The 26,140-nt window shown below is 36.5% G+C and overlaps 1 protein-coding gene across 28 annotated transcripts in view; it reads left to right on the plus strand.

Annotated features, from left to right (window-relative positions):
* FRMD5 (FERM domain containing 5) overlaps window positions 1-26,140 on the plus strand; it is a 333,353-nt gene that overhangs the window by 20,712 nt on the left and 286,501 nt on the right. For 4 of the 28 annotated variants that reach the window (XM_084971725.1, XM_084971718.1, XM_084971717.1 and 1 more), the window contains exon 2: window positions 2,996-3,079. The exons of the other annotated variants lie outside the window; for them this stretch is intronic. The gene's annotated coding sequence lies outside the window, so the exon portion shown is untranslated. The remainder of the gene's footprint in view (window positions 1-2,995; window positions 3,080-26,140) is intronic. 28 annotated transcript variants of the gene reach the window in all.

A 26,140-nucleotide genomic window follows, 5' to 3' on the forward strand; every position in this document is an offset into this window, starting at 1 on the left:
CTGATTTTTGGCAACAATTTACTTGAGCTTTTTTAAAATAGAAGTTTAGTTGATTTACAATGTTTGGTTAGTTTTAGGTGTACAGCAGAGTGATTCGGTTATACATATACATACGTATTCCTTTTCAGATTCTTTTCCATTATAGATTAGTACAAGATACCGAATATAGTTCCCTGTGGTATACAGTAGGTCCTTGTTGTTGATCTATTTTGTATATAGTGGTGTGTATATGTTAATCCCAAACTTATAGTTTATCTCGTCCCCTTCCCTTTTGGTAACCATACATTTATTTTCTACATCTGTGAGTCTATTTCTGTTTTATAAATAAGTTCATTATTAATTATTATTTTTAGTTTCCACATATAGGTGAGATCATATGATAGTTGTTTTTCTCTGTCTGAACTTATTTCACCTAGTCTGATAATCTCTAGGTCCATTCATGTTGCTGCAAATGACATTATTTCATCCTTTTTTTTTTTTGTCTTTTGTCTTTTTAGGGCCACAACCACATAGGGGCATGTAGAGGTTCCCAGGCTAGGGGTTTAATTGGAGCTGCAGCTGCTGGACTACATCACAGCCACAGAAACGCCAGATCCGAGCTGCATCTGTGACCTACACTGCAGCTCATGGCAATGCTGGATCCTTAACCTACTGAGCGAGGCCACAGATGGAACCAGCAACCTCGTGGTTTCTAGTCAGACTGTTTCTGCTGTGTCACGATGGGAACTCCATTATTTCATTCTTTTTATGGCTGAGTAATACTTCATTATATCTATATCTTCTTAACCCATTCATCTGTCAATGGACATTTCTTTACCCATCCATTGTCTTTACCCATTTGTCTGTCAGAGGACACTTAAATTGCATTTGCCTCCATGTCTTGGCCGTTGTGAATAGTGCTACTGTGAACATTGGGGTGCATGTATCTTCTTAGATTAGAATTTTCTTCTTTTCTTGATATATGCCCAGTAATGGGATTGCTGGATCATATGGCAGCTCTATTTTTAGTTTTTAAATGAATCACCATGTTTCCCATAATTTCTGTACCAATTTCCGTCCCCACCAGCAGTGAAGTAGGGCTTCCTTTTCTCCACACCCACTTCAGCGTTTATTATTTGTAAACCTTTGATGATGGCCATTCTAATCAGTGTGAGGTGATACCTCATTGTAGGTTAGATTTACATTTCCCTGATGATTAGCAATAATGAGCATCTTTTTCTGTATCTCTTGGCCATTTGTATGTCTTCCTTGGTCTACTTAGGTCTTCTGCCCATTTTTTGGATTGAGTTGTTTGGTTTTTTTGCTATTGAGCTATTGGAGTTATTTGCATATTTTGGAAATTAATCTAGTATTAGTTGGATCATTCACAAATATTTTCTCCCATTCAATAGATTGTCTTTTCATTTGTTTATGGTTTCATTTGTTGTGCAAAAGCTTTAAGTTTAATTAGGTCCCATTTATTTATTATTGGCATTCTTTTTGCCTCTGTCCCTTGCCTCCAGTTTCTGGGGGGAAGTTTTGCCCTATCCTTAGTCCTCTTCTTCTTTCGAATAGATGACAGTTCCTCACTGCTGTCTTTTAGAAGAGGTGACTGTGTTCATTTCTCCTTAAGGAACTTTTCTTCATTACTTTCTACAGTTATTTAGCTTAACAAGCCTGGCTGAAGTATTAAAACTATGTGCTGCAAATAAGTTTTCTTATTTGGTATTGAATTTCCCTTCTTTGTGGTTTTAGAGTTTCTTGTATCACTGCCTTTTCTCTGGGCTCTCTGCTTTGTTTAGGTATGTTTGATACTTAATATGCCTTTACCTTGGTCAAGCCCATTTATGGTTTGTAATAAAATTCATGATAACTTATCAAGATATACTTTGTGGACATGGACGGTGGAGTCATACATTTCAACTCTCCCAGTACTGGCAGGAAGAGATTTCATTTGCTGATCTGACTTCTCCGTCTTAGATGGAATTAAGTGTCTTTGTTAGTCTTCAGAAACTATAAACCCTGGAAATGGCTTTCTTTTTCGTTGGTGAAATGGAAGTATCTTCTGTTTCTGATATCTAAAGCTGATGAAGTTGTCAATCTTAGTGCTGTTTCTTTTTCTTCCTGGTTAAGAGAAGGACAAATTTTTTACCTGAGGATTTTCAAAATCATTTTGAGTGGCCATTGTCTGTCTGATCAATTTCTTTTTATTCAAATTAATTTTTAAACATTATATATTTTAATTATTACTGAGACAAATGGGTATTTTGGAGAACAATCATATCTAGCATAAAATACTGTTTCATTTGGAGGAGATTTATTTATGCTTTTCTGTTAGGCTTACCTTCATCTTTTGGAGTAATATTTAAAAAATAACAACACACCTCATTTAAAAAAAATAGAGGCTAGAAGTTTTCTTGTGATGCAGCAGGTTAAAGATACAGCATTGCTACTGCAGTGGCTTGGGGCATTGTGTGGCATGGTTCAATCTTTCATGCCCAGGAACTTTCATATGCTGTGGGCTTGGCCAAAATATAAATTAATAAATAAAATTTGAGGCTTGAAAAAGTCACTGAATTTAATTTTAAAAGCAAAGGAATGGAAATATCAATGTGTTCATGTTTTATCTAGAATTACTACTGGGTTACGTTATACTTTGTATTTTAGAAAACACCATTTATATACTTAAATAAAAATGATACATAGGTTAGGAGTTTGGGGTTAACAGTTACACACTACTATATATAAAATAGATTAACAGCAAAAACTTACTGTATAGCACAGGAAACTATGTTTAATATCTTGTAATTACTTTTAATGGAAAAGAATCTGATAGAGAAATATATAACCGAATCACTTTGCTGTACACCTGAAACTAATGCAACATTGTATATCAACTATACTTCAATAAAAAGAAAAATGATATATAAGGATATTGTATTAAAAGGCAGCAGATAGTTTTTTAAGGAGTCTTCTCTTTGGTGATACATTCTAGTGTCTTTTTTTTTCATGGCAGTCCTTCAAGAGAGTTGAGAAGTCAGAGTCTGGAATGAGTAGATGAAGTTGTCTGCTGATTGAGTTTCTCACTGGCAGTTCAGAGGTTGGCATATATTTTAATCATTCATATCTGGGGGAAAATCATATGGTGGGCCTTGAGAAATCTAATTTATAAAAATACTACAGGGGCAGCATTCTTAGTGTGCATTATTGTATACTCTGCAGTATATTAAAAATGAAAACAGAATGCTAGGTCTCTAAACACAGTCTTGCAATTATAACCAAAAGCTTACAGTGTGGAATACTAAGTAGATGAGAGAAATTTATAACCAGCAAAATGGGGCAGTTTGAACAGCTTGATCAGTAATTTGGCTGCCAATAGAATGACTTCCCTAAAATATCACTTGTCAGACTTAGTTATGGTGGGACTTAGAATATGGCTTTCATATTTTTTACATTAACTCGTATTCTAAAATTGCCTCCATTTTGTGATAACAGAGTATTTTGTATTGAGGTGTTTTACACAAAAGATGTATACTGACATACTTTAAGAAGAGCAGGTTCTTCTGTTTAGGAATGTAGAACTTCTTTGTAAGCTCTCAAAATGTCTAATTGTTGGCATATATTTTGTGACCAAGTTATGAGTACTGTAGATTTTAATGGTTGCATGTGTGTTTCTTAAGCATAACAACATTAATAGGATATATCAATTAAATCATTATCAGCTAGAGTAATATAGGTATATCTTGAGTTATAGGATAGTTGATTTTCTTAAAAAAAAAAGATTATAAATGGAAGAATTTTAAAATGAGTTATTCCCCAAAATCTATAGCAAATCCTGTTGTTAAATGAAAAATCATATGTAAAGTAATACATAACAACGAGTTTTCATGGTATAGGTGTTATTGTACAGCTAGCCAGGCAAGATGACTTTTTGTGGAATAGCAGACGAAGGCTGGTGGTTCAACTAAGGGCCTAAAACTCCATCAGAAGTTTCTGGTAGGGGTCAGAGACACATACAGAGCCTGCTTTGTTTGCAAGAGGCCCTGGACCTAGAAAGGTTGTTGGGGCCAAAGAGAGTAATGGTAAGTGTAAGGACTCTCAACTTTACAGAAAGGGAAGAATCTTGGGAAAATAGAGATTATTTCCATATTTAAAGAGAGAGCTGAGAATAATTATATAGTTTTAAAAACTGAAAAAAGGGAGTTCCTGTTGTGGAGCAGTGGTTAACGAATCTGACTAGGAACCATGAGGTTGCGGGTTCCATCCCTGGCCTCGCTCAGTGGGTTAAGGATCCGGCGTTGCTGTGAACTGTGGTGTAGGTAGCAGACGCGGCTAGGATCCCACGTTGCTATGGCTCTGGCGTAGGCCAGCGGCTACAGCTCCAATTAGACCTCTAGCCTGGGAACCTCCATATGCCGCGAGAGCGGCCCTAGAAAAGACAAAAACAAAAACAAAACAAAAACAAAAAACCAAAAAAGTATGGATGTATATATACATATATAACTGTACACTTTGTTGTATAGCAGAAATTATCACACCATTATAAATCAACTATATTTCAATAAAACTTTAAAAAATAAAAAAGATTTAAATGGTAGGAAATGTAAGTTTTGGGAAATACATATTTGAGAAGAAAACCTCTGAAAGCAGTATTTAAAAATCAGAAGTAACAATTTATAAACTAATACTATATTCTTTCCAGGCATAAAAGGACATGTAACTGCTATGTACAAGGCAGTATGTAAAATGCTGAATGTTGTATTCTACCTCTGCATGTGTTTCAGTAATGACAGTATTCTTTTGCTATAACAGGGAAAGGAGTTTTAGTGGCACTGTATATAAATAGTGAATTAGCTGTAGTTATCACATTTTTAAAAAAAAGTATATTCAGAGGGGTTCCCACTGTGGTGCAGTGTGTTAAGAATCCTTTGTTGTCTCTGAGGCAGTGTGGGTTCAATCCCTGACCTGGTGCAGTGGGTTAAGGATCTGGTGTTACTGTAGCAGTGGTGTAGTCACAGCTGTGGCTCAGAGTAGATTCCCTGGCCCAGGAACTTGCATATACCATGGGTCCTGCCAAGAAAGAAAAAAAAGTATATTCAGATAGCCTAATTTAATTTGGTATTATCAGAATTATAAACAAATTGTCACCATATTTGGGGCTTAAAAAATTCCTTGTTTTGTCATTGTGTCATATTGGAACTCACATATTTTGGTGAGTGACGATGAGGTAGGGGTCTCCAGAAATCTGCTGCTGTCAAGTAAACCCCCATAAAACCTGTCCCAGAAGGTCCTGGAGTGGCTTCACATTATCCCTATATTTACTGGGAAAGATGTGTGCCTGAAGATTTTCAGGATAAGTGTTCTCAGCAGCTCTCTGCCAGCCCCTTTCCTTCCTTTCGACTCTGTTTTCTTAGGAACTTCATTTTTCTCAACTCCCCCTTCTCCATGGTGATCTTAGGGCTCAGAGATTTTTAAAAAATGTTGTTTTTCCTCCTCAAAATGTTATTTTGGCATCCCATTTCCAAAGGAATCACCTGGTTAAAGGTCATTTTCTTTTTTCTTTTCTTTCTTTTTTTTTTTTTTTTGTTGGTCTTTTTGCCATTTCTTGGGCTGCTGCCGAGGCATATGGAGGATCCCAGGCTAGGGGTCGAATCAGAGGTGCAGCCTCCGGCCTACACCAGAGCCACAGCTACTCAGGATCTGAGCCATGTCTGCGACCTACACCAGAGCTCACGGCAAAGCCAGATCCTTAACCAACAGAGCAAGGCCAGGGATCGAACCTGAAACCTCATGGTTCCTAGTAGGATTCGTTAACCACTGAGCTATGACAGGAACTCCCTAAAGGTCATTTTCATAAAGGGTCTAGAGGAATGGAGGAGAACCTAGGGGACTGTTTTATATTTTCTTGATGGAAGACAAAGGATGTAGAGTGTCCTGAAGCATTACTTGCAAGGTGAGAGTTAAGAGATGATGAAAGCCTTTCAGGAAGGCTTGAGTAATTGGAGATGAAGGGAGTCAATTTAAGTGTAATACAGGATTCAGAAATAAGAGTTTCATTAAGGGCATACATTTCATACTTAATTTCTATTGAATAAAATTAAAGCTGCCTCATCCAGGGCTCCTATACTTTCTGTGTGGGTTCTCTGTGGCCAGTGATTGCATGTGAGCATAGGAGAGATCAAACAGAGCAATTTGAAGCAGTAAGTGATGGGGAGGAGTAGCCTAGGAGATCCTGAAATGATATCGATCAAGGAACAACAGGGAGAAAAGAAACCTTTGAAGTAAAGGAGGCCTGCAGCAGCCAGGTGAGTGTATGATGGAACAGCACTTATTTAGTCAGCTTGGCAGAAGAAGAACTAGGGCATTAAGATCAGCACTTAGGGAGTCAGAGAAAGGAGTGGGGAGAGGTGGAGCATATGTAAAATCTGGACTATCAAAAATGAAGTATCTTGGAGCAATTAGTCAATTCCAGTTCTTTGAATTGTCCCAGTCTCCAAATACAATTGTACCAACAATTTTAACTCCCATATACATGTAAATTGATTCCTGGATTCTGATTGGGCACCGAAGATACAGTTTATGTTCACTATTAGGTAATGGAGCTGTTAAAAAAGAAGTTTTACATCAAGTAACTGTTGTTGTCAGTCATTACTATTATAGTATCAGCTGTGTTCATCATCGAAAATAAAACTGGCTCTAACACACCAAAATCGAACATAAGAATCCTGAAATTCATTTTAATTTGGCAGTGAGCAAGTCTGTATGCATATGATTCTCCCACTAATCCTTGTGAGAACTTAATCAAGTGGGTGATCTTCTGTGTGTGAAAGGACTTTAAACTCATAAGGATCCTCCTTATTATACTCAGTGCGGTCTGACTTAAAAGTTTTAGAAAAGAGTAAAAAAATGACATTAATTGCCTTAGAACATTAATTTCCTCTTAATTGGGAAATCACTCAGAAGCAAGAGACTTATGTTTAAATAGTCATATCGACTATGTCATGGTGCTCGTTTTTTTTGCTACAAGAGGTGTGCTTTCTCAGTGCAAATAATTTGATTTATTCTAATGGTTGTCCAAGTAGTTAAATAAATTATTCCTCCCTTTCAATGAAAGGTTGCTTATCTGTTATTGATTGGCAATAGAGTTTTTAGTCACTTTACTAGATTAGAAGATTGAACCATTGATTGATAGTAGTATCAGAGGATAAATAGGGTCAGAGTTCTACTTTGTTGCATATGGACTTTCATTGACTTTAATACAACTGTGAAGTTAATTTTTCTTAGTACTGTGCTTCATTAAAGTGCATAGAATGCCTCAGAGAGAGGGGCCTTGGAATGGATATCATTCAGGCACCCATAAGATATTTATTGAGTATCTCTCTCTCTTTTTTTTTTTTTTTTTTTTTTTTTTTTTTGTCTTTTTGCTATTTCTTGGGCCACTCCTGCGGCATATGGAGGTTTCCAGGCTAGGGGCCAAATTGGAGCTGTAGCCCCCGGCCTATGCCAGAGCCACAGCAATGTGGGATCCTGGCCGCATCTATGACCTACACCACAGCTCACGGCAACGCCGGATCGTTAACCCACTGAGCAAGGGCAGGGATGGAACCCGCAACCTCATGGTTCCTAGTCGGATTCGTTAACCACTGCGCCACGACGGGAACTCCTTGAGTATCTCTTGTATGCCAGGCATTAGACTGTATAGAGGAGGAAGAATGAAGAAGAAAGTCAAGGCCAATAGGATTTAGGGGTCTCGGGAAGAGAACTTTGTTGCTGTACTCCTCTTCCTGGACCACTGGGAGTAATGCAGATACTTTTCCCTGCTGAGCATTTTTTCTGAATCCTGTGCACAATCTGAATTCCTGGTTGACAGCGAAACCTTGTTGGCCTTTATGGCTACTTATTATTATATTGAAAAGTCCAATTGGTAAAGACTGATTTCTTAGGAAAAAAATTACAAATTAAGGAGTTAGTTGGATTGAGAGATGCCAAAAGATATTAAACCTTTTGTCATTTGCTTTAGTTGGAATGATTCTTTGACTTTCAGAAATATCGACTGAGTTTAGATAAAAGCAAACTCAGTAGGCAATTTGTCACTTGGGATAAACTTTAATTTCTAAATAAGCAGTAATAGGAGTCACTAGAAGAAATTAGGAGTATTTGTTAATCTTTGCATAAGAAGAACTTTCAAAGCATAAAATTAATGGAAGAAATCAAGAAAAAAGAGATAAAAAATATTCACATGAAAATTTAAAAGTTCTTCATGTCTAAAAACATCAAAAACAAAAGCTAAAAGGCAAGCAAAAATTCAGGAGAAAAATTTGTGGGCCAAAAGGTTAATACCCTCTGTAATAACAAAAATTCATATATAAAAGCAGTAAAAACCTGAGGGATCAATGGGGAAAATGCCAAAAGTGGACAGTACACTTGGGGATTGTAGTTGGCTAATAAACATGTGAAAAATGTTTACTTCACCTTCATTTATAATCAGAAAACTGTAAGTTAAAATGAAATGACAGGTTTTATGACTTAAGTTAGCAAAAACAAAAATAGTTCTCAATTATAGTAAGAATACACTGAGTGCAAGTTTAAATTGATGTAGTCTTTTTTGAACAGATTGGCAAGTTCACTCCTAGGATTCTCTCCTAAGGAAATGATAAAAAATACAAGAAAATAATTTTTACACTAAGGTGTTCATTAGAACATTATTTATAACAGTGAAAAAAATTAAACATATATAAAATAGAAGAATGGTTAAATTATGATATGTCAGGTGATAGAATAATAATGAGTTAATCATGTATACAAAGATTTGATAATTCCAAAGATAATTTTATAAAAATTTAAATGTATATTATAATCTGAACATATAATCTGAATATAAAATTAGTCATAGAAAAATATTTGAAGATGTATTAATTTCCTGTGGCTGCTGTTGTTACCAGACTTGGTGGTTTAAAACAATAAACATTTATTCTCTCACAGTTCTGGAGCCCAAAAGTCCAAAATTAGCATCAATGGACTGAAACCAAGGTGTTGACAAGGCTCCAGGGAAGACTGTATTCCTTGCCTCTGCCAGCTTCTTGAGGCGACAGGCATTCCTTGGCTTGTGGCTGCATCCTTCCAACCTCAGTTGCATTGCCTCCTCTTCTCTGTGTCACCTACCTCTGCCTCTTTTGTATAAGGACATTTGTGAATGCCTTTAGGGCCCACTTGAATAATTCAGAATAATCTCCTGAATTTAACATAATTTAATTTAATCACATTTATAAAGACTTTTTCCAAATAAAGTCACGTTTTCAGGTTCTAGGGATTAGACCTGTTATTTTTGGGACAATTATTCAGCCTATTATGGAAGATAACACATCAAAAATGTAATGGCTATTATATCTGAGTACTGTGATTATGGAGGATTTAAAATTTACTTCTTAGATCCTTCTGTCTTCCAGGAATATTCAGGGAAATAATATTAACTCCATGAGTTTCTCTTAAACTCTATCAGATACAACTTAAACCTTTTCAAATTTGTTAACTATCAGGTCACTTTGCTTGGAGGTTTGGAAGGGATTTAAAAATGCTAAAAATAATGGCTTTTTTTTCACTTCAGTATAATGTTTCTTTGATTCAAAAGTCTTACCCTCCCAGGACAGTTAAACAGAATGCCATTATTATTTGTCCTCCCATGAATTGATTTTTAAAAGACTTTTAATCACTAAACTATATATAGTAATAATTAATTTTCCCTTTTTTTTTTTTTTTTTTTTTTTGGTCTTTTTGTCTTTGTTGTTGTTGCTATTTCTTGGGCCGCTCCTGCGGCATATGGAGGTTCCCAGGCTAGGGGTGGAATCGGAGCTGTAGCCACCAGCCTACGCCAGAGCCACAGCAACGCGGGATCCGAGCCGCGTCTGCAACCTACACCACAGCTCACGGCAACGCCGGATCGTCAACCCACTGAGCAAGGGCAGGGACGGAACCCGCAACCTCATGGTTCCTAGTCGGATTCGTTAACCACTGCGCCACAACAGGAACTCCCCCATTTTAATTAATGAAGGACATATATACAACTCAAGTAGGAAATTTTAATTTAAAGTGTAGTTGATTTACAGTGTTGTGTCAATTTCTGCTGTGAGCATAGTGACCTAGTCATATATATACATATATATATATATTCTTTTTTCATACTGCCTTCCATCATTTTCTATCCCAAGAGATTGGATATAGTTCCTTGTGCTGTACAGCAGGACCTCATTGCTCATCTATTCTAAATATAGTGGTTTACATCTATCAACCCCTAACTCCCCATCCATCCCACTTCCTGCCTCATCCCCCTTGGCAACCACAAGTCTGTTCTTTATGTCTGTGATCATTATGAAATAATCAAGTACAAAGAAATCTTAAGAGTAAATGTAGAATTTCCACTAGACTCTTTGAAATATTGAAAATACCTCATAGATTATCACTGTTATTCTCTTTGCAGGTAGTGGTTTTAATGGACATCTTTATTTCTAAATGTTCTGAGAACTCCAGATTGAGAACCCCCTCAGAATTTATTTCTTAAAATATTTTAAATAAATAGTTTAAGGTATTCTTTTAGGGAAGTATAGCATGAATGTTTTCTATAAAATTAATCATTGAATTAAAAATTGAACTCGATTTTTTCATCATCTTTGATAAAACCATCTTTGCTTTTGTCCTTTAATTTTTAGACATCATTCAGAATTTCTCTATTTTTTATATGATTAGCTACCCCAGTTCAACCTTTCATCTTCAACTCACTCTCTACTTTGCTCAAACTGGCTTTTATTGGGGGAGGGGGCATGCCTGTGGCATGTAGAAGTTCCCAGGGCAGGGATCGAACCCATGCCACAGCAGTGATCAAGGCTGCTTCAGTGACAAGCCAGATCCTTAACCTGCTGTGCCACAGGAAAACCCTTAAACTGGCTTTTAACGTTAGAAAGAAGCAAGTGTTCCATTTCATTTTTGATGGATGGATAGATGGCAATGTAATGAAATTTTAAGATATAAAGATGGGAAAGCTCAACTGTGTTTATAATTATAGGTGCAAATAGGATCTCACCCATTTATTTCTGCTCAGATTTGGTAGTTCTTTTTTTTTTTTTTTTGTCTTTTTGTTGTTGCTATTTCTTGGGCTGCTCCCGCGGCATATGGAGGTTCCCAGGCTAGGGGTCTAATCGGAGCTGTAGCCACCAGCCTACGCCAGAGCCACAGCAACGCGGGATCCGAGCCGCGTCTGCAACCTACACCACAGCTCAGGCAACGCCGGATCGTTAACCCACTGAGCAAGGGCAGGGACGGAACCCGCAACCTCATGGTTCCTAGTCGGATTCGTTAACCACTGCGCCACGACGGGAACTCCAGATTTGGTAGTTCTTGAAGCGATCTTTATTCATTTCTAGGATCATGCTGGAAGTTTGAAATTATTCCCATCCAGTTGAAGATTCTTATCATTAATATTGCTACTCTTGCTTCTACTCTGAGGAAGTTCCCAGGCCAGGGATCAAACCCATGCCATAGCAGTGATCTGAGCCACAGCAGTACCAACACCAGATCCAGTGACAACAACCACTAGGCCACTAGGGAACTCCAGATTAGAATCTTGACAAGACTTGACAATGATGCTTATTTTTAGTATGACCAGAGGGAAGTAGAAGTGCAGAGGTCAACCTTTATGCCCCAACTGTATCAGCAGAGTTAGGGTTAGAATTCTGTGTTTCACATAGAAGTGTTAGGTCTTTTTTTTTTTTTTTTTTTTTTAAATGAGCCAGTACTTCTGTGTTGAGATATGAATGTTAATTATCTCTTTTAATACTTAGAGGGCTATGGATGGTAAGTCTTTGGTCATACTGTTTATAAACTTGAGAGTCACAAAAATAGGTTTGGAGAATGATTTTTCTCCTGTTGAATGACTTCCCACAAGTTCAAAACCCTGGAGTTGCTGTTGAGTTAGGATCCTAGTTCTTTTAAGAGAGAAGGTGCCACTGAAGTAGCTTTCTGCTTTTTATTGCTTCCTACCATGATAATACTGCTAGGCAAAGTAGAAATAGAATGTATACATATATGTATTTCTTGAATTTTTTTCTCTGAAGAATTTTTCTTATAATGTTCTTATGGAGTTGGGAAGAATGCTGTGCTTATTTTTACAAATGAGCCAAAAGGGGATACCTAAGGAAAAATTAAACATAGACATCTGAGCATATGTCAGTTTAAAAAATAAAATGTTTTGTGCTAGAGAAAATACTTTATTTCTTCTGTATTGTCCTAAGAGTCCTACCATGTAAGCTGCTGGAAAGTAGATGTAACTATTCTGATAAATTTCTATGTTTCAAAACAGGTTGCTGTAGGAGAGAGCTTCAATACCTATCAGCTGGTGTTTGGATGAACAAACTGTTGGGGACAGTTATAAAATGGAATAGTACTCAGCAATAGAAAGGAACATACCATTGATGTATGCAACAATATGATAAATTTCAAATACATTTTGCTAAGTGGAAGAAGCTGGAAACAAAAGGACTACATACTGTATAATTCCAGGATGTGACTTTCTGGAAAAAGCAAAAATATAGGGACAGAAGTCACATCAATGATTACCAGGGACTGGGGATAGGGAGGAGGAATTGACTAGAAACGTGCAAGGCAACTTTGTTTAGATGATGGAAGGAAACATTCTATATCTTATTTGTGGTCTTGGCTGTATGACTGTAACATTTGTCAAAACTTACTCCTTAAAAATGAATTTTACCTTTTGTAAATTGTACTCCACTAAATCTGATTCCAAAGAATTAAAAGTATACTGAGGGGGTCCTGAGTATAATTTATTTCCTGGAATTAGATTAATACCTGCTACCTGCCAGCCCTTAGCCCATTGTATCAACTACAGGGAACAGAACTGACTTTGATTTTTAATAGAAGAAAAATTTATTGAAAGGACATTGGATAGCTCAGAAAATTTGTAGGAAGGATGCAAAGCAGGTTTGGAAAATAGACAACAGCAAGGGAGGAGGCTAGGGAGCATCCTGAACCAAGAATAACAACATAGAGCCTGTCTGGAGAGGACACTGCTGCCTCTGTCTCTGATGCCACAACTTGTTCTACCATCACCAAGGGTACTGGGAACTAGGAAGCAATGTCACGTTGTCCTACTTCTGCCTCTGTACACTTGATATTAGCCTGCAACTGTCTTAGCTGCCTGTACCTGCCACCCAGATGTATTCTCCTTGCTCCCTGCTTCTTTGGTGTTACAGCTTCAGAGTCAAGGTCCAGGGTAGAAGTGTCTGGTTGGCCAAGCTGAAGTCATATGCTCTATTAGAGATGCAAGGAAAACTGGGAAAGTGAGTGTCTGATATCTTTAGTGTGTATAGTGTCTCCCACCAAAACTTATGAAGTTGAAGGCATTTATGCTGTGCAGAAAACTCCATTATATCTCTGCATCCATCAAAATATGATCTAAGTTTTAAACTTTACTTTGTGTAGCCCTTATCGTGCTAGTTAAAAGGATAACACTCTGTTAAGTTTTATTCTTATATGATGCTGTTTATGAGTATGTCACATATGAGTCCAGTTTCATATATGATCTCTGATCTTTAGGCTAATTTTTGAAAGACTTTATTATTTTTTTTCTTAGACCAGTTTTACATGTATGGCAAAATCGAGAGTAAGGTAGAGGGATTTCCCATATACATATGTAGCTTTTGCCGTTATTTAGGCTTATTCTTTTTCTTTTTTAAGTTTTACTTATTGAGGTAACATTGGTTTGTAACATTATATAAGTTTCTTGTGTACAACATTATATTTCAACTTCTGTGTATACTACAGCTTGCTCACCACCAAAAGTTTAGTTTTCATCTGTCACCATACTGCCGACCCCCTATATCCATTTCTCTCTTACCCACACCTCCCTTCCCCTCTGGGAACTACTATTCTTTTCTCTATGTCTGTTTGTTTTTGTTTATTCATTTATTTATTTTTCGTTATATTCCATGTATGAGTGAAATCACAAATTTGTCTTGCTCCATCTGACTTCTTTAACTTAGTATAACACCTTATGCTTCATTCATGCTGTCACAAATGGCAAGATTTCATCCTTTTTATAGCTGAGTAGTATTCCATTGTCTGTCTATTTATCTATCCACTACATCTTATTTATCCATTAATCTGTTGATGGACATTTGGGTTGTGTCCATATCTTGGCTATTGTAAATAATGCTGCCATGAACATAGGGGCCCATATATCTTTTTGAATATTTTTTCATATTGTTCAGATAAATACCAAGTAGTATAATAGCTGGGTCATGTGGTAGTTGTATTTTTAATTTTTTGAGGAATCTGCATATTGTTTTCCATAGTGACTGTACAAGTTTTTTTTAATGATTTTTTTGTCAATTCTGTCAATTTCTACTGTACCATCAAGTGACCCAGTCACACATATATATTCATTCTTTTCCTCACATTATCCTCCATCATGTTGCATCACAAGTGACTGGATATAGTTCCCTGTGTAATACAGCATGATCTCATTGCTCATCAACTCCAAATGCAATAGATTGCATCTATTAACCCCAGACTTCCAGTCCATCCTGCTCTTTCCCCCTCCCCCTTGGCAACCACAAATCTATTCTCCAGGTCTATGAGTTTCTTTTCTGTGGAAAGGTTCATTTGTGCCATATACTGGACTTCCTATGTGGCTTGCAGTAAGTTTACATTCCCACTAACATTGCATGAAGGTTCCCTGGTTTCCACATCCTGACCAGCACTTGTTATTTCTTGCTTTTTTGATAATATAGGCTGATTTAAAAGACTAATTCTGAATCTGCAAAGAATGCTTTAACATGCTTTGAACATGGTGAGTAGTCAATAAATGTTGTTAAATCCATAAAAGTTAGAAAAAGTATATTTTTCTTATAACCAAAAAATGTGCTTAAACTACAAAAATAATGAGTACACAAAAGGAATGTACCATGTGGAATCTCAGGCTAGGTCATTACTGGAAATGCATTAGTAGACTAGCATATCAAAAGGTGAAATGAGAAAAACCTTGGACTTGTCTTCTCAGAATCTGCTAAGATGACCACCACATGCATTAGTAAATAAGAATGTTCAAGGAAACCAAAGAAAACATTGTCGCAGGGGTGGGGTGTGTGGGTGAATAGACATTGTTTAGAAGAAAGCGAGGCTGCAGAAATAAAAGATGGAGAGGATAGTGAGGAGCAGGAGATAGAGAAGTTTCTTGTCTTGCTTTCCTAAGAGATGGTGCAGAGGTTAAGGAGCACATAAAATGGAACATGGAGATTTGAAAGACTTTTTGCTAGAAGAAAGGCAGAGATAGAGAATGTGAGTTTAAAAATGGATGATGATGTCTATCCACATTTAATTTGTCTTTTATGACATGTAGTGGAGGCACCTGGCTAGGCAACACTCAGGGCCTCTCATCAATTGCACACTCTCCCCATACAACCAGAGAAGTGGCCTTGTCAAAAGTCAGCACAGTGGAGGGAAGAGGGAGACAGTAGCTTTTTACCCTTGTGCCAGACCCTGCAAAAGTCACTATTCACCAGATGTTCATTTCTTCTCTTTCAGATCTGGCCTAGAATGAACATTTGGACATTTTACTTCATCCAGATTTAGCTAGCATCTTGGCAATCTGACTTTTTTTCTAAATGCTTTATTTGTTGTTTCATGATGGTGGTCGAATTTGTGTTTTGTGCCTTATTGATGTTTTCTCGTATGTGAACAGATCATTTATGCAATTTCTGAAGCTTTACCTTGGTCTTGACTTTGTAAGTGTTCTTAAATGTCCCCAATAGATATTCACAAACTTTGCTTACCAGCATTTGCCTTTTAAAAAGAAATATATGAAAGACATAATTTAGTTACCATACAATTCACCCATTTAAAGAGTACAGTCACTAGTATTTAAACTGTTCACAAAGTTGTGTGTCTATTTCCACTTTATATTTTTATTTTTATGCTCCCCAAGGGTCCTCCCCAAGGAACCCTTTACCTATTGGTAGTCACTCTCCATTCCTTCTCCATTCCTGGCAACCACTAATTTACTTTCTATTTCTATGAGTTTGTCTGTTTTGGAAATTTCATATAAATAGAATCATAATATGTGGCCCTTTGTGAATGACTTCTTTTACTAGTATAATGTTTCCAAAGTTCACCCACTTATAGCACGTATCAGTACTTTATTCTTTTTTTTTAAAGACTGTGGTAAAACATACATAATATAAAAGTTTACCATCTTAATTTTTAAGTGTACCATTCCGTGGCATTAAGTACATCCACATAATTGTACACCACTCCTTATTTCCAAATAATATTTCATTGTATGGATATACCACATTTTGTTCATTTACTCATTATTTGGCGAACTGTTTTTTTTTTTTCCATTTTTTTTGGTCGATTGTGGATAGTTCTGAAACATTTGTGTACTAGAATTTACTTTTAATCTGAAATATTTCAATCACGATGAGAAAGAATGAACTTTGGACTTGTATTTTAAGTTCATCTCTTAGACTAATGAAGTAATATTAATGTGTTCCTAGACAGTCACTTACTTCTCTTGGTCTATGAGCAGGTAGTATTACTCCCATTTTCAAGATGAGAAGGCTATGTATAGCTCAAAGTATTGTTGTGAAAAGTAAATGAATATGTACTAGTTAAGGTTAATAGAAGTTAAATGATCTCTTCACATGGCTAGTGTTGGGGATAGAAGTTGGATTTTAGAGGGGAAGGAAAGAAAGGAGTGGTGCTTGGGCAGCTATAGATTGAAATTCGAAGTTAATCTTTGGGCTTCATCTAGTTTGTTTCCACTTTCTGTTGTCATCCCTTGTTCTCTCATCACCAGAGCCTTCTTGCTATCTCATTATTTCAGCTGTTGCACATGCTCCTCCTGTTCCTCGCTTTCCTCCTTAATATGATTAATATCAGCTTGTTTAAACCACCTACATGACCAATAAACCTATGTTGCTTAGCTTCTTTGCTTTTTTGGTGGCAGGAAGGATGTGTGTGTTTCTCTGTTGACCTAAATGAAGCTGTAAATGATGAAAATGCTTAGTAATCTAAGATAGAGATTTTGAGGCAGGATAGATTTTCTTAATTCATACCATTCAACCTACTGCACCTATTTATTTAAAAAAACACTTCAAGTAGGGAAGATAGAAGAGTCTAGTCAGTTTCTTGTAACCCTTTAACGAGGTGTCTGTACCCAGAAATCCTAGGGAAGAATGGCAGAACATAAGGCTCATAAAGGTGACAGACTGTTCAGTATAAATGCAGAGGAAAGAAGTCTCTCAGCTGAACCCCATTTCCAATGCAAAATAATCATGTTAGTTGAGAGTGTGCAGAAGGAGGGGAAGATAGGGAGGAATGGGGGGCAATTTTGGAGTCTGGGACATTTAAATAGAAGCAGAACTGGTTGAGATCAGTCCCATCTTTGATGGAGAAAGAAGTTGATCACTGTCTGCCATCTCATTGCCTTCCTGGAAATTAACAATGGTAGTAATTTATACAATCACTTATTGTTTGTTTAATTACCATGCATCACAACAATGATTATGCATTGTCAAATTATTGTTGTGTTTTATCTTATTAGAAAACTGTACATAACCTTCGTAGTTAGGCATGTTGCTCAATTACTCTTAATAGAAAATATTGCTGGCAAGTAAGAGTATTGATAGGCAGGTGAGACTTCATGATGCTCCTTAAATCACAGTACTTTCCTTTTTTTAGCAATCACTTAATGCAGCAGTGTGCTAGACCCTGAGGGTATTACAGTGAAAGCCAAGGTCTCAACCTAAAGAGGCTTATGATTATGCGGGTGAATATCAAATCACCATAATAAACTGGGCTGAGTATTCAGAGGTAGGGGCAGAACACTTTGGGGACACTTTGGAAACACCTGGCTCAGGATGAGAGTGGTCAGGGGAGGCTTTCTAGAGGAAGTAACATTTGAACGGTGTTGAATAATAAATAGGAGCTGGTTGGAGGAGCTAAGGGACATTACAGGTAGCAGGAACAGCATGAGCATAGGTAGAGGCTTCTTTGCCTGCATGTATTGCTAACTCAGGAAGAGGCCAATAAGTATCCATGGAATGGGAAAGGAGGTAAAAAACAATACACTTGATCCTGCTGACAAAGATCACATGGTTCACTTACTAGAGATGCATTTCTTCCTTTGTGGTGCCAGAGTGTCATTTAGCAAATCAACTGCTTTTTCCATTGTGCAGTATGGTACACTAGTGACTTGATAAAATTAACACACCCCAACAAGTGAGCAATTTACTTTCTTATTATGAAATCAGGGCTAATAAACTGCTGTGTATTCTTTTAGCTGGATATATAGGTTTTTTGAAAAAGTTTTTTTTAAGTGAAAATCCAAAAGCAATTTTATGGATGAGAAATCTTCAAATATAATGCTTAGTTATTCCTTGTTGTCCTAAAGATGTGCTTAATTAGTAATGATGAATCTAATGCTTAAAATTGGTTTGAAAAGCTCTACTCAAACCTAAATGTCCAACAATAGGGGATTGATTGAATAAATTATGTTATATAGTCAGATACTGTTTAGCCTTAAATATGAAGCTATGGAATAATGTTATGACATAGATGCTCACTATGTTGTTAAATGTCAAAGAGCAGTCTACCAAAGAGTTAGTGAATAACATGGTATCACTCTGTTAAAATGTTGCTTTAACAAGTAAGCTCCAGACCTCAGTAGCCTGGGAGAATAGAGTAGGTCCTTTTAATGTTCCCCAAATGATAGTAACTCATCCTGCCTTTCCCAACCCGTCAGATTCTGGTCTGCCATGTAAAACTTCCCCAGTTATTTCTAAGAATCCTAAATGTGACAGTGGCCACCATGAAGTGCCAGCTGTGTTATTTGTCTTTGGCTCACGCTTGTTGATAAAAGCTGCCCTTGATGAGCCTCATGAAAATACTGCTGAGAACCTCTGGGTCTGGACAGAGAGAGCTGCCTCTGTCTGTATGAGTCCATCAAAGCCCATAATTTTGGTGTGACAGAGAGGTTCTGGGTTCTGTTCAAAAGTGGGGATATGTGGCTTCTTCCACAGATCTGGGCTTTGTTGCAAAAGCCCATAGACCCACTTAAATCCTACAATTCCTCTAACTACTCATCTTTGTCTTTTGTTCACAAGGGTTCAAACTTGGAAGCTCAAAGCAGATATTACCATGCTCCCCAGTCCACCTGATGCGTCCCGTTTTCAATCTCTAGGTGAATGGCATCATCATCTGCTTCTTTGGTTCAGCCAGAAACCTGACAGGCATTCCAGACTCCTGCTGTTCCTTCATATTTAGCCTCCACGTCTTCTTTACTCCTGTGTCTTTTGACCTTGGAAATCTGTTAATTCTTTTGTCTCCACTACCTCTTGGAGTTGAGACCTTCTTTTCTCATCTGGATTATATTAAGAGTCTCCTAATCATTCCAGTCTTTCTCCTCTCTTGAGTTAGCGCCCACATGCTGTTAGCATGGAATACATAGCCCTTTATGGTCTAACCCTGGTACAGTGCCATCCTTACCCCTGCCAGTCAGTCTTCACTATAGATACCTTATTTGCTGTTTCTACTCTCTGACACCACCTGCGTTGTTTTTTTTTAAACCGTAGTAAATATATATAAAATAAAATGCACCATTTTTAAGTGTACAATTCAGTGGCGTTAAGTACATTCACCATATTATGTAACCATTACCACTCTATATTTCCTGAACTTTTTCATAATCCCAAACAGAACAGCTGTGTCTTTTTACATGCTGCTTCTTCTAAGTCCCCTACTCCCACCCCTGTTCCTCCTTAGGATCTCTCCAGACTTGAATATAATGCCACTTTGATTGAGAAGCTTCCCAAGCTCTTTTAGACTAGAGTTCAGTGCTTGCTTTTTTGTCTTCCCATATGCCACTTTGGACATAGGCCCATCATGACACACCTATGATATTATGATTGTTGACTTATGGGACTGTTTACCAGGAGACTTTGAGGTCTTCGAATGAAGAATCTGACTTTGAATGAAGAATCTTTTATCTCTGCATCCTTAGCTTCTAGCATTGTGCCTGCTGTGAATAAATGACTGTACTCAGCTTCCTATCAGCTATGCAAATTAGCACTTGCTCACATGCTAGCATTGAATGAAAATCAGGTAGCAGGTCTAAAAGAAATTTCATAAATGTAGGCTCTTTCACCTTCCCAGCAGATATTCATGGAAATTTTTTTTGAGGGCTGCTTTGAGTATGTGACTTCTCAGGCAGTTACACATTTTTGATTTTAGTGAATGACGGGTTGTGTTGGGAGTATACAGTAGCTGGGTGAGGAGGGATGAGAATTTAGGGGATTAAGAATTTTACAAAATGCTGAAAATATATATGGCCTTCAATACCCAGAACAGTGAGTTTCCAAGACTGCTTTGTCAAGTTATAAGGTACAAAATGAAGAAGGAAATGGTTGTTTTATTTTTGGTGCTATTAGATGGGAAATCAGAGAAAAGACATTGGAATGAATCAAGGTATTAGGCAGGGCTTAAGGGCACAACTGTTTCTTTTTTTTTCCTTCTGTTCAACTTTTTTCCCCAAGAACGGGAATATGGATGGGAATAATTCTTAAAAGATAGAACTGCTACTAAGTTTGCTTTGGATCCCCTAACTTCTCATAGCAATAGTTCAGTGTTTCACTTCTGGTTATACCTCACCCTGACACGAGATGCTGACTTTGTCAGGAGTGGGACAGAGGCTCTAAAATTCCTAGAATAAAAATTAAATATATAGATCTATTATCCATGAACCTTTATTTCACTTCCTTTTACCTCAAATTGAATGGAGTAAAATCCTAAGCATACTATTTAAAATCCTGTTCAGCCAGCTGCTCAGCTAGAAAGGTCAATCTTCATCACTCCATTTATACTGAACAAACATGTTTGTAGCAGCAAGAGAAGAAATCTGAATCGAGAAAAAAATATAGTCCAGTAAAGTGATTCAATTCTCTAATCAGACATATGACTTGAACATAATTTGAAGGGTTCTTGAAGTTTCTTTTTTTAAAAGCTTGAAATCAGAAATTTGCAATTGACACAACATGAATCATGCAGCTCTGATTGAGGTCCCTGCGTTTTCTTTTTATTTCAACTCTTGAATTGTACTCTTTCATTTTCTTTCCTGTTTGGAATCTAGTGGAAAAAGGAGAGTAATTTAAAGTGAAATTAGATGGTACATTTGCAACTAGTGGTATTTTGAATTTAAAAATTTTGATATAAATGACTTAGCAGTAGTTGTTTTTCACACAACACATTTAGAAATTTCTATTTCAGCGCATTGGAAAAGTAGTGGCTTGGTAGTATGATTTATCCGTTTAGGACTTTTTAGGTCATCACTGTTACTTATATTTTTTAGCTTCCTAAGCTAATTACTAGTAAAACAATGTGGTTGTCATTTTAAAAGGGCTGCCTCTAAGGATTTAGAGTAATTCATCCACTAGTAATTTGGGGCCACATTGGACATTGGTGGAGCTGAATTCCTTTTTGCTCCCCAAATATGTCGTTTAAAAAGTTAAGTAGAAGCTCTGTAAAATGGTGTTCAACTTGAATCCCTTTTTTACCAAAAGCATTTAGTTTAAGAATGTTCTATCTTTTCTGACAAAGCTGATGTTGTAATTTTGTTGATTTATTTGTCTGAAAGTATGTATAATTTAGAAGAAAAACTTTTCAAGAAAGAAAGCATGTAGGCACTTGTTGCCTGCAGGGTACTGTGGTGGTACTAATAATTTAAACATCTATTAGGGCTTTCATATAATCAAATGGCCCATAGTTATTTAAAGAGGAGTAATTCTGAAGATTTAGCCCTTAATGTGAGGGAACCTCGGAGATTACAAATACAGAGTATGTCTTGCTCTGGTGCTGTTGGATTATTCTTGAACATTTGGCCAGTGGAGAGTACTTTAGATCCTTTAAGTAAGTGTTGAAATGAACTGTGCTTTATAAGAGATTGAGGATGGGGACTTCTGAAGAAAGGAAGCTTCATGCAAAAAGCTTCATTTCATAAGGAATGAAACATATCTGAAAGAGTTTGAATTTCAGCTCAATGTAAAAATAATTAATGCATGCAAAAATGATTGTGTGATGCAGATGTAATCATAATAACTTTTTGAGAAGGTTGACATTATTTTTAACAACAGAACAAATGAATATAGAATGAAAAGTTGATCTCTGTACCATCCCAGACCTCCAGTCTCCCAGGCTCACCTCTCAGGGCATCTACTACTAGTCTCAAGAAGCATCAGTTTACAAGCTATATTCCCAATATTTGTCACTGTGCCAAACAGAATTCCATTTTCATACTTCCAAATGGCCTGGAAAAGATGAGATTTAGTTTCAGAAGCGAGAGTCTACCCGGGGTGTATAGGTATTCTTCAGCTTTTATTTTTATTTATTGGAAACACATGTACAAGTCAAATGTGTGAATTCCAAACATTAGACTCACATGTTTTAAGCCAAGTTTAAGAGTGCTAAAAGCTACTACAAAATCAATCAACTTTACTCTTACTTTTTTTTTTTTTTTTGTCTTTTTGCCATTCCTTGGGCCGCTCCCGCAGCATATGGAGATTCCCAGGCTAGGGGTCCAATCCGAGCTGTAGCCTCCGGCCTATGCCAGAGCCATAGCAACACGGGATCCGAGCTGCATCTGCAACCTACACCACAGCTCATGGCAACACCCAATCCTGAACCCACTGAGCAAGGCCAGGGATCGAACCCGCAACCTCATGGTTCCTAGTTGGATTCGTTAACCACTGAGCCACGACGGGAACTCCTGCTCTTACTTTTTAAAGAACAATCTTTGACCTCTGTTTACAGTGTAAAAAATATTTGTACATGTGCTTTATGTTTTGTTTTTGCAATTGGGAATATAGTTGACTGGCTTATGTCCATGAGAGAAGACGTAGTCCTTTTTAATACGCTTAAAGCTTTGATATTTGCCTCAGTAGTTTTGCCTTTATGATACTATGCTGTTTATCATTACTATCAACACTTTTTTTCTCCTTTCCTTTGGAGAACTTTCTGCATCTAGACAATGGTCACTAAAAAAAGGTGGGGAGAGGGATTAAATTAGCAAATTTTGAAAATTCAGCCTTTTGAGACAGTAGAAGGTAGTTATTATGGATGCAGGTTTAGAGATATTTTGAAATTGAGAAGTTAACTTTAAGTCATAGTTTCCCAAACTTATTTGACCACAGAACATTTAAAAATATACAAATGAAATATATGAGATATATAATTAATGCATGGATTAAAATATTGCCAAACTATTTTATAGAGGAGTTAGTTATTGGAAGAAATGATCAGAATTTCAATCATTTGCTTTTTTCTTTATTATGAAGAGTTTTAATCTGCAAGTGAAAAATTTGAACAAAAAGAATAAAAAAAATTTTTTTTTTTGTCTTTTGTCCTTTTAGGGTGGCACCTGTGGCATATGGAGGTTGCCAGGCTAGGGATCAAATCAGAGCTGTAGTCACTGGCCTGCGCCAGAGCCACAGCAATGCCAGATCTGAGCCGAGTCTGCAACCTACACCACAGCTCATGGCAACACCGGATCCTGAATCCACTGAGCAAGGCCAGGGATTGAACCTGCAACCTCATGGTTCCTAGTCATATTCGTTTCTGCTGCGCCACGATGGGAACTCCAAGAATAAAAAGTTGTAAGATAGAATTGTTTCATAGAATTTTTTGGTTTTGAAATACAATCCAAAAACCATATAAAAAATGAAAAAGGTGTTTTTGTATTTTATACATATCCACTGTTTAGTATTAGGAACTGTGTTGCTCAGTCCAATCTTCATAGCAGATGTAGCTTGAAATCTATTCTTTATTTTGTTGAGAGTGGCTTCTTGCAGCATAAGCCCGTTTCAGAAAGGTTTTTTATAACAGAGGGAACAATGTGAACTGCAAGTTTAAAATCATCTATTGCTCTTGAAGCACGCAGCTCTGAAAATTATAAATTGTTTCATAACGGACAGCTCACTTTTCAGTTTTTTAGAAACCAAGCGCTATGATTATTTTCACATTGGAGGGTTCTGGCTTTTTGCTTGCTTGGGTCATCATGTATGTGTTATGAACTAGCTATAGGTCTATGGGGAACAACTAGGAGTAGTATAAATATTCAGTATAATAAAGTGTCACAAATATGTGCTGAAATAAAGTGACCAGGATTCACAAAATAGACCAGATTTTTTGAATTGGCCATACGCATTTTGTGTAACTGTTTGTTGGAAAATACTCTGGGTAAATGACAAATCAAACTTTCTTGGCACTGTCAGGTGTTATACTATTGTATACCATTTCTTTTTTTTCTCCTCAATTTTTAAAAATAAGCTTTTAAACTAAAATGCAGTATTTTAATACTTATGTATTTTATAGGAAAATATAATAAGTATATAACTAGATGAATTATCACAAAGTAAACATGCCTGTAATTAGAACCTAGATCAAGAAATAAAATGTCGCTGGCACCCCCAGAAGTCTCCCTGATGACTCTCTATTTTCCCTCATTACTACCTTTTTTTCCCTACCAAAATGTAATCATTATCCTAATCTCTAATGATACATTGCTTTTGCCCATTCTTTATTATTTTATTGTGTGTTCTTTTGTATCTGTTTTGTTCTCAGCATATTAGTCCAGTATTGTTGTTGTGTCTATCAGTAATTTATCTTAATTACTGTGTGGTATCCATTGAATAAATATACCATAGTTTTAAATCCATTTTGTTTTTTATGGACTTTTGGGATGGTCTCAGTTTAAGTTATTACATATAATCTTTCTATGGATAGTCCTATACATGTTTTTTGGTATATTTACTTGGTATATGTATCTAGGAGTAGAATTGCCAGGTCATACACTATATTTACAGTCAGCTAATAGATACTACCAAATAGCTTTCCTATATGGCTTTGCAACTTAATTTCTTTTCAACAGTTTATGTCTGCTACACTGTGTTCTCACCAACATATGTTATTATCTCTCTTGTATTTTAGGTGTTTTGATAGGTTTGTGATTGTATCTCATTTTGGTGTTTTGTACATTTCTCTGATATGTAATCAAATTAAACATCTTTTCATGTTTATGGATGATTTTTTTGGATGTTGTTTCAGTGAAGTATCTGTTCAAATAGCCACTTTTCATTTTATTTTTACATACAGCTTTACTGAGTCATAATTCACATAATACCCTGTTCACACACTTAAGGGTCCAATTCACTGGGTTTGAGTATATTCACAGAGTTGTACATATATCACCACATCAATTTTAGAATGTTTTCATTGTGCCAAAAAGAAAGCTTACGCTTCTTAGCTTTCACCACCCTACCCCACCTTCTCAGCATATTCCTCCCTGCCTTCACTGGGCACATGGCACACACTCATCTACTTTCTGTTTCTGTCGATTTACCTATTCTGGACATTTCATATAAGTGGCATCATACAACATGAAGTCCTTTGTGACTGGCTTCTTTCACTCAACATAATGTTTTCAAGTTTCATCCATATTTCTGCATGTATTAGTACTTCATTCCTTTTTATTGTTGAATAATATTCTATTGTAAGAATATGCCACATTTTATTCACACATTCATCAGTTGATGGGCATTTTGGTTGTTTGCACTATTTGCCCATAATGGATGGTACTGCTTTGAACATTTGTATGCAAGTTTTTGTGTGCCAATACATGCTTTTATTTCTCTTGTGCATTATTTCTTAAAGATACAGTAATAACTCTCAGTAAAGATGTTTACTTTTTTGCTAGACATATTTACAAATAAATATTAAAAGAAATGTTGCTAACATCTTTTATGTTGAGCACACATTTTTGTGGAATACCATCGTTCCAAGGAATACCATTTGAATGGTATGGATTTCTAAATGGTCATGCTCTTTAGTATGTTAGGATAAGAGGACAAGAAAGGTATGAGCCAGATATCAGTGAGTAATAAGTACTAAGAATTAGATTCTCATTTCACAGAAGATATTTTAATTTGGATTTCATTGTCGAAGGGACTGTAGTCAATACTGTGTGTTATTATCTTCTCTTGAAGGGGATATGAGGGAAAATGAGGATTTTATAGAGCCCAGAAGATCTAAGAAATAGCTTTTTAAA

This window comes from Sus scrofa, chromosome 1, assembly GCF_054392235.1.
Source record: "Sus scrofa isolate SSC_HxYL_T2T_F1_AM1 chromosome 1, Sscrofa_HxYL_maternal_Yorkshire_Landrace_v2.0, whole genome shotgun sequence".
NCBI classification, from domain to species: domain Eukaryota; kingdom Metazoa; phylum Chordata; class Mammalia; order Artiodactyla; family Suidae; genus Sus; species Sus scrofa.